Below are 10,534 nucleotides of genomic sequence, written 5' to 3'. Positions count from 1 at the left end.
TGAGGAGCTTAAGGAAGAAGGGTCTGGAAGCTCTGACTACCCCTACCTGAACTTCAGATGTTCCTCAGTTACTCCTGTGCCTCTGGTATCTTCCTGGAACCCTGAGCTGGTTGTTTTCAGACAGCTCGTCCAGCAGTACCCTCAGTTTCTGGGAGGCGAATTTGCTGGAATCTGCAGTGTGTCCTGCTGCCCCACCGGAATCGCTTCTTGAAGGCACATCGTCTGGGCCATCTGAGTTCCCAAGACTGTGGGTCTGTGACCTGGAGGGATTCTGAGCAGCGCTGGGGGGATGGGAGGGCTGCAAGGCCCAGAAGAAGGTTTCCAGAAAGCTGTCTGGGGTTCCCGGCATCCTACAAATTTTGAATCAAAGCCCTGAGATCTTTAAAATGCCAGCAACCTTACGGCACGGGCCAGAAAAACAAATGTCCCTGTGCACCCAACACCACCTAAACTATTGGGCATTTCTTGTCACTTGAGCTGAGTACAAATGATTGGGAGTCGGGGCTTGGGGGGGTCCTGGGTCAGACTTTGTATTTGGGGGACAAATACCATCCAGACAAGCATGTGCTCAGCCTGAGGAGTGGGTCTGTGTGAAGACCCCAGCTGCAGGCACTTCTGTCTGCAGATGCCCCCTCAGCCCGCCCCAGGGCACCTGCCGATGGGGGAGTGCCTGCCCCCTCCTCTCTGCCGAGGCCTCTCTCCTGCACCAGGTGCCTCCTCTCCTGCCAGCCACTGCCAGCCTGCAGCCTCGGAGGGTGTATACCCTGACGACCTCCAGCCCTGGAGACAAAGCCAGTGAGGTTGGGACGTGGTCTCCCATCAGGCCAGAGCGCCAGGCTCCCATGGTGCTCACTCTCCTGCAGGCTCACTGTGCCACGTCCTCCCTCAGGCTCCCTGGGCCCAAGACCTCCTCTGCTTGCTGAACATCCTTGGCCCAGGCTCCACACCCTGGGACTGGGAACAGGTCGTCTGAAACTACTGGAATCTTGCTTCTGTGCCCATGATGTGGGCACAGTCCAGCCTCACAGACTGCTCAGAGGAGACCCAGTGCAGGAAGATGCAGGCTGCTGCAAGGGAGATGCCCGGTGACCCCAGAAGGAGTGCACAGGATTTGCACAATGCACCTGGCTCACAGGACCTCCAGGGGATGCGGGCGCCAGGCCACGGGGCACAGGGAGTCCTGGCAGGGGAGTCCTGGTGGGGGTGGGCCTGTCGAGGAGGCCATAGACGGGTCCCAGAAGAGGCAGGAGACAAGTAAGACAAGACAGAGCTTCCCAAGGAGGTTGATGGAAGGATCAGAGGATCGCAGAGACCCTTGGGAAAACTCGGTAGCCCTGGAGATGTTGGCTGAAATGCTTTCATTTGGTCAGAAATGTTGGGTCACAACACCCCAGTTGACACTGGCTAATTTACTTTGTTGGTTCTAGGAATCAGTGCATACCTGCCACTAGAACTCACATTGCAGGAAGTCTAGGTTATACTTACTGTTCATCACTTTTCAGGACTAGATTTTTCTAGAGGAAGTCCTAAGCATGGGTCTCTCCATTCTTTTCTTTGTGCAACTGGCCTCTGTTGTCAGGAAGAGATTCTTGGTGCTCATCAGCACTCCTAGCCCTGAGGACTGACCCCTGTCACCTCCCACAGTGGACATGACCATGTGGGTTCGGGGTGCTCACTGATGAAGCCCCAGTGCTCAGGACACAGCAGGGACCCCAGATCTTCTGCTGAATGAGGGAGGAATGGGGGAAGGAGGGAGGGAGTGAGAGGGAGGGAGGGAGGGAAACCAGAGAAGTTGGGTCCACCCATCAGGAGCCCTCATTTGGGGTGAGGTCCGAGGGCACCACAGCCCGGGCCCTGGATGGTGGTTCAGGTCCTCCCAGGGCTGACCTTCCTTCTTCTTGGCCCTCTGTTATCCTGGATCCGCTCCACCTCCTCCTCCTCCAATTCTGAATGTTCCCAGGAACAGGGTGGCAGGAGGGGTCTCAGGAGGGGCTTCCTAGATCCTGTGCCCCGAATAAAAATGTGACAGTGCCTACAGGACACTATCTTCTATCATGAGCACTGGGACTGTGGATCCCATCCATCTCCTTGTGCATTAGTGTTGTTGTATTCCCTGCTCTCTCCACCACGGCTGTGAGGAACACTCCTGAAAACACATCTGTGAAAAACCGAGCCAGAGTTTCCGGGGGTGGGTCCAAGGCTGAACACAGTAGGTGATGGGTGCAACTGCGGCCTGGTATGGGTGCTGCTCACTGTTCTCCCAGACAGGGGTGCCTGTCACCCTTCTTTCCAGGGTACCTGCTGGGGGTCTCCCCTTCTTCACGTTCTCCCCAGGGATGCTGGTCTCCAGAGAAGACACCTGCCAGTCTGAGGGTGACCAGCGCTATCTCCATAGGGTTTCCTATGCCAGAGTCCCTCCCCGGGAGCTCCCGCAACTCTGACTCCCCACGTGCCTGTCTTCCCCCCTTGGACTTGCATGCGTTTGGTGTCCCTGTGGAACCCAGGGACTTGGTGTATTATTTGGACCAGAGGCATGGGAAACCTTTCTCTGGCCTTGGGTTGTGAGCAATGGTTTGCCCTTTGTGGTGTGCCTTCCAGCTTTCTGCATTTCCCTGGTTTCTGTGTGGGTCCCAGGAGGAACCAGCCCTGTCCTGTCTGGGGTCAGGCTGTGGTGTCCCAGCAGGACCAGGGGTCTAGGCCCCGAGATTGTGCCCATAATTCCTAAAGTGGCCTCTATGATTACATCTGATGTGTCATCCATCGGGGATTTCGATATCAAATAAGGGAAACTTATGACAAACAAACACAGAAGAAAACGAGTCCCTTTTGAAAATAGGAGGGCAGACACAAAGGCCCCTATTGCGTGATTCCACTTACAGAAACATCAGGAATAGGTAAAGGAACAGAGAGAGAAAACAGCTTAGGAGTTGCCGGGGTCTGGGCTGGAGGAGAAATGGGCAGGTAGGGCTTCTGTTTCGGGGACTCCTTTGGGGAATGAAATATTCTGCAGCAATGTTCTGGGGTTTGGTGGCACAGTGTTGGGCATGTACTTAATGCTCCTGAAGTGTTCAATTGAAAACAAGTAATTTTATTTAAAACAAATAATAAACAGTATATAGGACATGGAAGGATAAAATAACAGTTAATATGTACCAGAGAGAAAGAACACAGGGGGAGGGGATGAAACAATCGGGCGGGGTCTCGGGTTCGGGCGATGGAACTAAGGGTGATTGTACAAGGAGCTCTCCCTGCAGGGTTGTGGGCTCTGGATGTGGCTGTGGGAGCCCTGCAGGAGCAGAGGTAGGGCAGGGCTCAGGATAGGGGCAGGGAAAGGGGCAGGGACAGAGGTAAGATCAGGGGCAGGGCCAAGGGGAGGCACAGGGTCAGCAGTAGGGGCTGGTGCAGGATCCAGGGCAGGAGCAGGGACAGGATCTGGGTCAGGGGCAGGAACGGGACCACTGGCAGGGGCAGGGGAAGGGGCAGTGTCTCTGGCAGGATTACGGACAGGGGCAGGAGCAAGGGTTGGATCTGGGTCAAGGACAGTGGCTCTGGCAGAGGCAGGGGCAGGAACAGGGGCAGGGGCAGGGGCAGGGGCACAAGCAGGGGCAGAGGCAGGGGTAAGGGAAGTCGCAGGAGCAGGGTCAGGATCTGGGTCCGAGGCAGGGGAAGGGGCTGGTGTGGGGGAAGGGGGTGTGGCAGGAACTGTAGCAGGGGCAGGGGCTAGGGCAAGAGCAGGTGCCTTTTCTTCCTGGACAGCGCCAGGCTCTCCGTGGGCAGGTGCGGGGTCACCTGCCGGCTCCTGATCTCCTCCTGAAGTCACTGCAGGCACTACCTGTCCCTCCAGAGCCGGCACTAGCTCCTCAGGTGGTGGAGCATCTGTGAGAGGAGAAAAGTTCACCCACGTGCTTACTCTCCGTGGACTTTTGCAGAGACAGAGCCCAGCCCAAAGCCTCCCAGAGAAGCCACAGCCGGGAAGGAACCCTCACAGGGACGTCTCCCCAACTGCAGTCTACCCGCTGGGTGCTCTGTGCCCAGTCATTTTTCCTGGCCCTACACCAGCCTCTGGAGGGGCCGCACCGACCCGTCCCCACACACCAAAATCACCCAGCCCCAGGCTTCTCACCCTCGGCCTTGGCCTCCGTGGGCTCCGGCTCCTGGACCACTGTCCGTTGAACAACGACCTGGGAAGTGGTCCATGTGGTGTCAGAGGTCTTGCCTGGCAATTCCCAGCACCTGTTTCTCGGGATATGTGTGGGGTCAACCCCTCTGACAGGGAGGAGGGCATGACCGCCAGCTGCCTCTCCATGTCCTCCGTGGCCTTCTGCAAAGACAGGGACCGGTAGCTGACCCCGAGGCATCACAGCTCTGCCCGGATCCACACTGTCCTCCTGCCCGGTCCCCCTGCTGCTCCCAGATCAGACACACACCTGTGCGTGCACAGCCCTGCACCCAGGATGCAGTGACCCATCCCTGCAGGGCTCTCAGGATAAACCTTGGGCAGAAGGAGCAGCGCCCACACACCCCATCCCACACAGCCAGGCTTAAACTTGAACATGACCTGCCCACTGGATATGTGACCCTCATCAGCATGCCCCTGCTCGGGGTGGCCCCACCCCCATGACCCCACTTTACACACACAGTCACACACACGCACACACTCACACACAGACACATACACACACGCACAGACACACACCCCCATCCACACACGTGCACACGCACACACATACAGACACAGACACACACGCACACACTCACAGACACACACACGCACATACTCATACACACACACTCACACACACACGCACACTCACAAAGACACACACCCCCATCAACACACATACACACTTACACACACACGCACACACACACACACACACACAGACACACACACACACACACACAGAGGGCACCTGGGGCTACACAGGTCAGATCGGAGCAAGTGGGGCTGTGTAGCCGGCTCTGGGCCTCCAGGTGTTACCTTTCTGTGCTTCGGCCAAATGGCCACAGGCGGTGGGGAGCCCTGACGTGAAATCCCCAGCGGGGGACAGCGTCTGCAGGGCACACTTTCTTCTGTTTCCAGCCTCTAGACCTCGTCAGGCAGCATGTGAACATCGTGGTTTGAGGATCTCCAACGAAATGAGCTGGGCAGGGGGCTGTCTGTGGAATGTGGTTGCCTGGTTACTCGGGTTCCAAATTCTGTTGGGCTCTGTTGTCAGGAAAGTGAGTTCACCACTGCTTTGGGTCCCCTTACCCAACTTCCTCCTCACACAAGAGCCCCCCGAGGGCCCCCCTCCACCGCTGCTCAATGCTCACACTCCCCCCATGCCCCATCCATACAGTGACACCCACACAGCCCACCCACAGCCCCCGGGGAGGCCTGGGTGCAGCCGGTGTCCCCACCGTGAGGGCACAGAGCTGGGTTCAGAGCGGGCTCCTGCGCGTGCACAGGGCTGTGAACCTGGACAGACCCCGTGCCTCTCAGGACCTCCACAGGCTCCCCACCTGCACATCGGTTTATTCTGGCTTCTACTTCTAGGGACGCCATCAGGGGTAGGACCACTACACATGTTCCGTGCCTGCTATCACAAGGGCTGGTGCATTCTTGGCAATGCAAGGATGAGCCAGGAGCTGGGCTTCGCATGGAACATACCTCGGAGGGGCTTGGATCTGTTCTGGGGTCCAGGCAAAACCACCCCCCTCCTTCCTGTGTCCCAGCCCCCATGGGAAGGTAGTAATGAACTGATTCTGACCTTGTCCTCTCACAACACAGACTTCCAGGGGCTCCCATTAGGGTTAGGATCAGGTCCCAGGGCTTCGTCTGTGCCCGTGTGCTGGGCAGTCCCCACAGTGGCCCCTGGCACACCTGAATCCTGGTCACACATCCCTGTGGAATCCCCTCCCCTCCAGAGTGGATGGCCTGTGTGACGGCGCTCTCAGGAATAGAATGGCACAAAATGCTGGGATGTCATTTCCAAGCTGTTGGAGGAAAGTCTATGATGTCTCCTGCTTCCCTCTGTCCTGTGTTCATTCTCTGTCTCCTTCTCTGTCTCTGTGTCTGTGTCTCTCACAGGAGCAGGACCTGTGGGTTTCATGGGCGATGTGAGAACCCTCAGAAGGCTCCCTTGTCCCCGTTTCCCTCTCCGGTCCTGGTGCTCCAGTCCTTCCTAAGTCTTCCTCACCCTGACCAGAACAGTGATTCTGGATCCTCTTCCACATGGGGACCCTGCGGCTGCAACAAGGAGGGCCCTGACCTTGGTCTCCAGACTGGTGGCCCAGTGCTTTGCCACTTTCTGCGTACCCAGGTCCTCAGCCCCCCAAGCCCCCAGTGTGTCCTCTGCTGAGAAGGACCTCGAGGGAGTACAAAGCATTTTCCCAGCACTGGGAGCACAGTGGGTCAGGGATGGAGATCCAACGCCAACAGGCTCTTCTACAAGCCTGTGGGACCCTTGGGACACTGCATCTCTGCAGCCCAATTGACAGAAGAATAAGCTGAGGCCTTTTGTGCTGTAGCCCCTCTGGACTTGGGGGTGGGTATCTCTTCCTATGCCCAAGTGCCCAGGGCGGTGGTGGACACGAGAACCCAGACGCTGTCTTCTCCCAGAACACTGGAATCCCCCTGGGTCCCTTGGGGACCCCTGACCATCCGCCTGGCATGTCTCCCCTCCCCATGCTCTGGATCTGGGTCCTTGCCAGGAGTCCTAATGCCCTGCCCAATGGCCCAGCTGTCTCCAAACTCTTTCTTCTTTCCCGCACTTGTCACCCACCTCGCTCCCAGGGTATCCTCCCCTTCTGACCCCCAGCTGGGCAGTCAGATTGGTGTGTGTGTGTGGGTGGGTGTGCAGGTGCACATGCCTCTACGTGCCTGGCGATGCCAAGGTCATGTCCCCATATGGGACTGGGTGTGTAGCTATCCCCGAGGATCTGAGGGGCTCTCACCCCCAAAGCGAACCTCATGGGAGGTTTGGGGCTGGTCTAGGACTGGAGAGCAGCCCTGCTCCTTGGGCTCTGCACCCCTCATTTCTCTTGGGCCAGTGCCTGCCTCTCTTGACCCAGGTTCCAAACTGTCCCTGAGGGTTGGACATGGAAATGCTTGAAAGTGGCCGCTCCTCCAGGGGTAGGTGGGGACAGATGCACCAGGGACACAGGCCTCCCCACCGAGAGGGACAGCCAGGTGTGTCATGGCCAGGTGTGCAAAGGGGACATGCACACAACATCTATACAGCGAACCAGCCCTGCAGGGGATGTACAGGAGACCCATGGCTCTGCACGTGACTGCACCCCACATTCCCTCACCACAGCCGACTGCTCTGTGGCCCCAAAGTCCGCTGGGCACCGCAACCACGCCCACCCTGGGCGGCAGGCCTTAGGGTGCAAGGCCAGGTGGGTAGGACATCTGGGGACGCACAGGTCATTGAATACCCCACACCCAGCTGGTCTGGAATGCAGACTCCCTCTCAGGGTCCAGCTAAGTGCAGGGCTGGGCCAGTGGACCTGGAGGCATCATTGGGGGACGACTCAGGACAGGGAGATCTGTCCAACCCATTCCCTTCTCCTCTCCTCCTTCTGCCTTGTCTTCCTGGCAGGACCCAGGGCAGAGGCCCAGCCTGGCCCTGGCTGCAGGCCTGGCTGGAGTCAGAGGGGCGGGATGGAGGCCGGGGAGGAGGGGCCCACCAGCAGGATGCCCGAGTGTGAAGGGGATCGTTACCGTAATGAGGGACCCCATGGGCATTCAGGGATTTTAGTCCTCTTTATACATGACCAGTGGCCCCAGGACTCGGCCCCTGCCCCATCCTTCACTCTCCACAAGGCCCTGCATCCTCCTCAGGCCAGTCCTTGTCCAAAGCCAGTCCTCCCTCCGGCCCCAGGAAATACAGGGGCTCCTGGGGCTGCAAAATCATTACAAGCTGGAACCGAGCCATCCCTATGGGGCCTGGTTCTGGGTCCTGCAGCCCCACAGTGAGGAGAGGTGAGGTCAGGCAGGAGCGGGGAGAGGGCAGAGTGGACTCTCCCTGGGGACAATGGCTCCCTGGTCAGTGCAGACCCTGTTGTGTGCTGGCCCCTAAGGCACCCAGATTCCAGCTCCTAGGCAGGCCCCGGGAGGGAGACCAGAGTGTGACTCCTGCTACCTCAGACGTGTCACTCTGTCCTGTAGCTACAGCCTGTCCCACCAGCTGGTCTCCTCCTCCTAGTCAGCCAGCTCACCTTCAGCGCCAAGCACAGGCCATTATGAAGGTCAGGGGCCAGTGCGTGGCTAGTCAGGCAGGGGAGGGCTCACTGTCAACTCAGGGAGTCTCCTTGGGCTCTGCTCCAAGGCGGTGGTGGACACCAGAACCACCACCTGGGTCCCTTGGGGACCCCTGACCATCTAGCAGGGAGTAGTAGACCCTAGTCTAGCAGGGTCTCTGGAGGGCTGGCATTCCAGCTTCTCTGTTGACCAGCTCTGGGACTGGAGATATTTACCTCCCCTCTCTGGGCCTCGCTCTCCTCCTCTGTGTAATGGGGTGATGCTAAATGATCCCTCCCATGGCAGGAACATGCGGAGTCCTGGTGATCGACGTAAGCTGGGCACAGAGCCTGGACTTTTTTGGGGTCACCTAAGGCCACATAAGAGGGGAGGAGGCTGCCCCCAAACATTACATTGAAATTCTGCTGCTGTTCGAACCTGAGCGATGGGGATTGGTTGTTTCACTTGCTAGGCTGACGAGACACACTTGCTCTCCATGACTCCTCCTCAGATTAAGAGCTCTTGCAGGACCCGGGCATCCTGGAACTGGGGAGGGGAGAGGGGCCACTCCCCTCCATGGCTCCTGCAGGAAACCTGTCCTCCCAAAGACAGGATGGTTTCGGGTCGTGATCCTGGGCTAGGGTTGGAGACAGCCCCACACTGCTCCTGACTCTGGGGCTGAGTGGGTGTTTTTCAGGCATAGCAACACCCACTGAAGGCTGGGCCTTCAGAAAGAACACACTCCTGGGTGGAGCAAGATGGCGGAGGAGTAGGAGACCTAGATTTCGTCTGGTCTCAGGAATTCAGCTGAATAGGAATCAAACCATTCTGAACACCTACGAACTCAACAGGAGATCAAAGAGGAGAGTAGCAACAACTCTCTGAAGAGAGAAGCGACCACTCACTGTAAGGTAGGACGCGCGGAGAAGTGAATCCGAGGCGATATTCGGGAGGATAGATGGCGGGGGAGGGGCCTCCGCCGGCGCTTCTGGCAAGTGATAGAGCCGCGGAGCACAAAATCGGACCTTTTAGAAGTTGGCTCCGCTGAGGGACGTCGCTCCAGTGGCTAAGCGGGGGTGGAACCCTCGCGGGACAGTGGGGTCTCAGGGCCCTTGGGGTCACAGAAAGACCGGGGGAGCCTGAGTGCGCCAGAGTTCCCAGGTATTGGAGCGGGGAAGCCGGCTGCAGAGACAGAGCCGAGGCGCGGGCTCTCAGCTCAGGGTGGCCATAAAGTGTGATCCGCGACCCAGTCTGGCCACTGCTCCTGCAGCAGGGACCCAACAAGCGGCAGATCCGGGGAGACTCCCCTTCCTTCCCGGGGAGGAGCGGCGCGGGAACGCACCGCAGAGATCTGCTGGGTTTGGAGACTCCACACGGGGTTGGGTGCCAGAGATACAAACGCTCGGTCACAGGCCGGGTGAGCACGGAGTGCGGCCAGAGACCGGGGACAAGGGAGTGACTGCTTTTCTCTGGGGGCGCACTGAGGAGCGGGGCCCCGAGTTCTCAGCTCTCCCGGGTGGAGATTAGGAGACCACCATTTTTGCCCTGGTCCTCCAAGGCTGTACGGAGAGCTTGCAGGGAACAAAAGCTCCTGAGATCAAACCCGAGCAGCTTGCTTAGCCCGGACCGACAAGGGCGGGGCAATTCAGCCTCCGGCAAAGATATTTGGAAACCACAGCAACAGGGACCTCCCCCAGAAGATCAGCAGGAACAGCCAGCAAGCCAAGACCAAGTTTACCGATCAAGGAGAACGGGAGAACTCCAGCGCTAGGGGAATACTGCACATAGAATTCATGGCTTTTTTTTACCATGATTCATTAGTTCATCAAAGTTAATTTTTGTTAACTTTTCTTTTCTTTTTCTTTTTCCCTTTTTCAACAAACATCTTATCAATCTCTTTTTTAAAAAAAAAAACATTTTTTTATTTTTCATTTTTAGAGTCATATTTTATCCCTTCATAGTAGTTACCCTTATTTTTGGCCTGTATATATAAGTTGGCCTCTCTTTAAAATTTTGAGATACACTTTCTTCTAACAGATAAAAATATACCCTAAATCACTAGTGTATGGTTCTGTTCTAGTCTCCTGCCTGATCACATTCTCTCCATTTTTTCATTCTTTTTTTTAAATCTTCTTTCTTTTTTCAAACAACTTCTTATCTTATCAAGTCCTTTTATAAAATCTTTTATAATTTACATCTTTACAGTCATCTTCCATCCCTTCATTGTGTCAACCCTTATTTTGTACATATATATCTTTCTTCCTTTAAAAAATTTTAGGAGGCACTTTTTTCCAACAGACCAAAATA

At 56.8% G+C, this 10,534-nt stretch overlaps 1 pseudogene; it reads right to left on the bottom strand.

Annotated features, from left to right (window-relative positions):
* Positions 1 to 3,067: 3,067 nt before the first annotated feature.
* LOC141372083 (uncharacterized) lies at positions 3,068 to 5,115 on the bottom strand (annotated as a pseudogene).
* Between the last annotated feature and the right edge of the window lie 5,419 nt (positions 5,116 to 10,534).

Source organism: Callorhinus ursinus, unplaced genomic scaffold (assembly GCF_003265705.2).
Source record: "Callorhinus ursinus isolate GAN/ISIS: 27379988/994484 unplaced genomic scaffold, GSC_fseal_2.0 scaffold828, whole genome shotgun sequence".
Taxonomy (NCBI): domain Eukaryota; kingdom Metazoa; phylum Chordata; class Mammalia; order Carnivora; family Otariidae; genus Callorhinus; species Callorhinus ursinus.
This window is presented reverse-complemented; position numbering and strand designations above follow the sequence as displayed.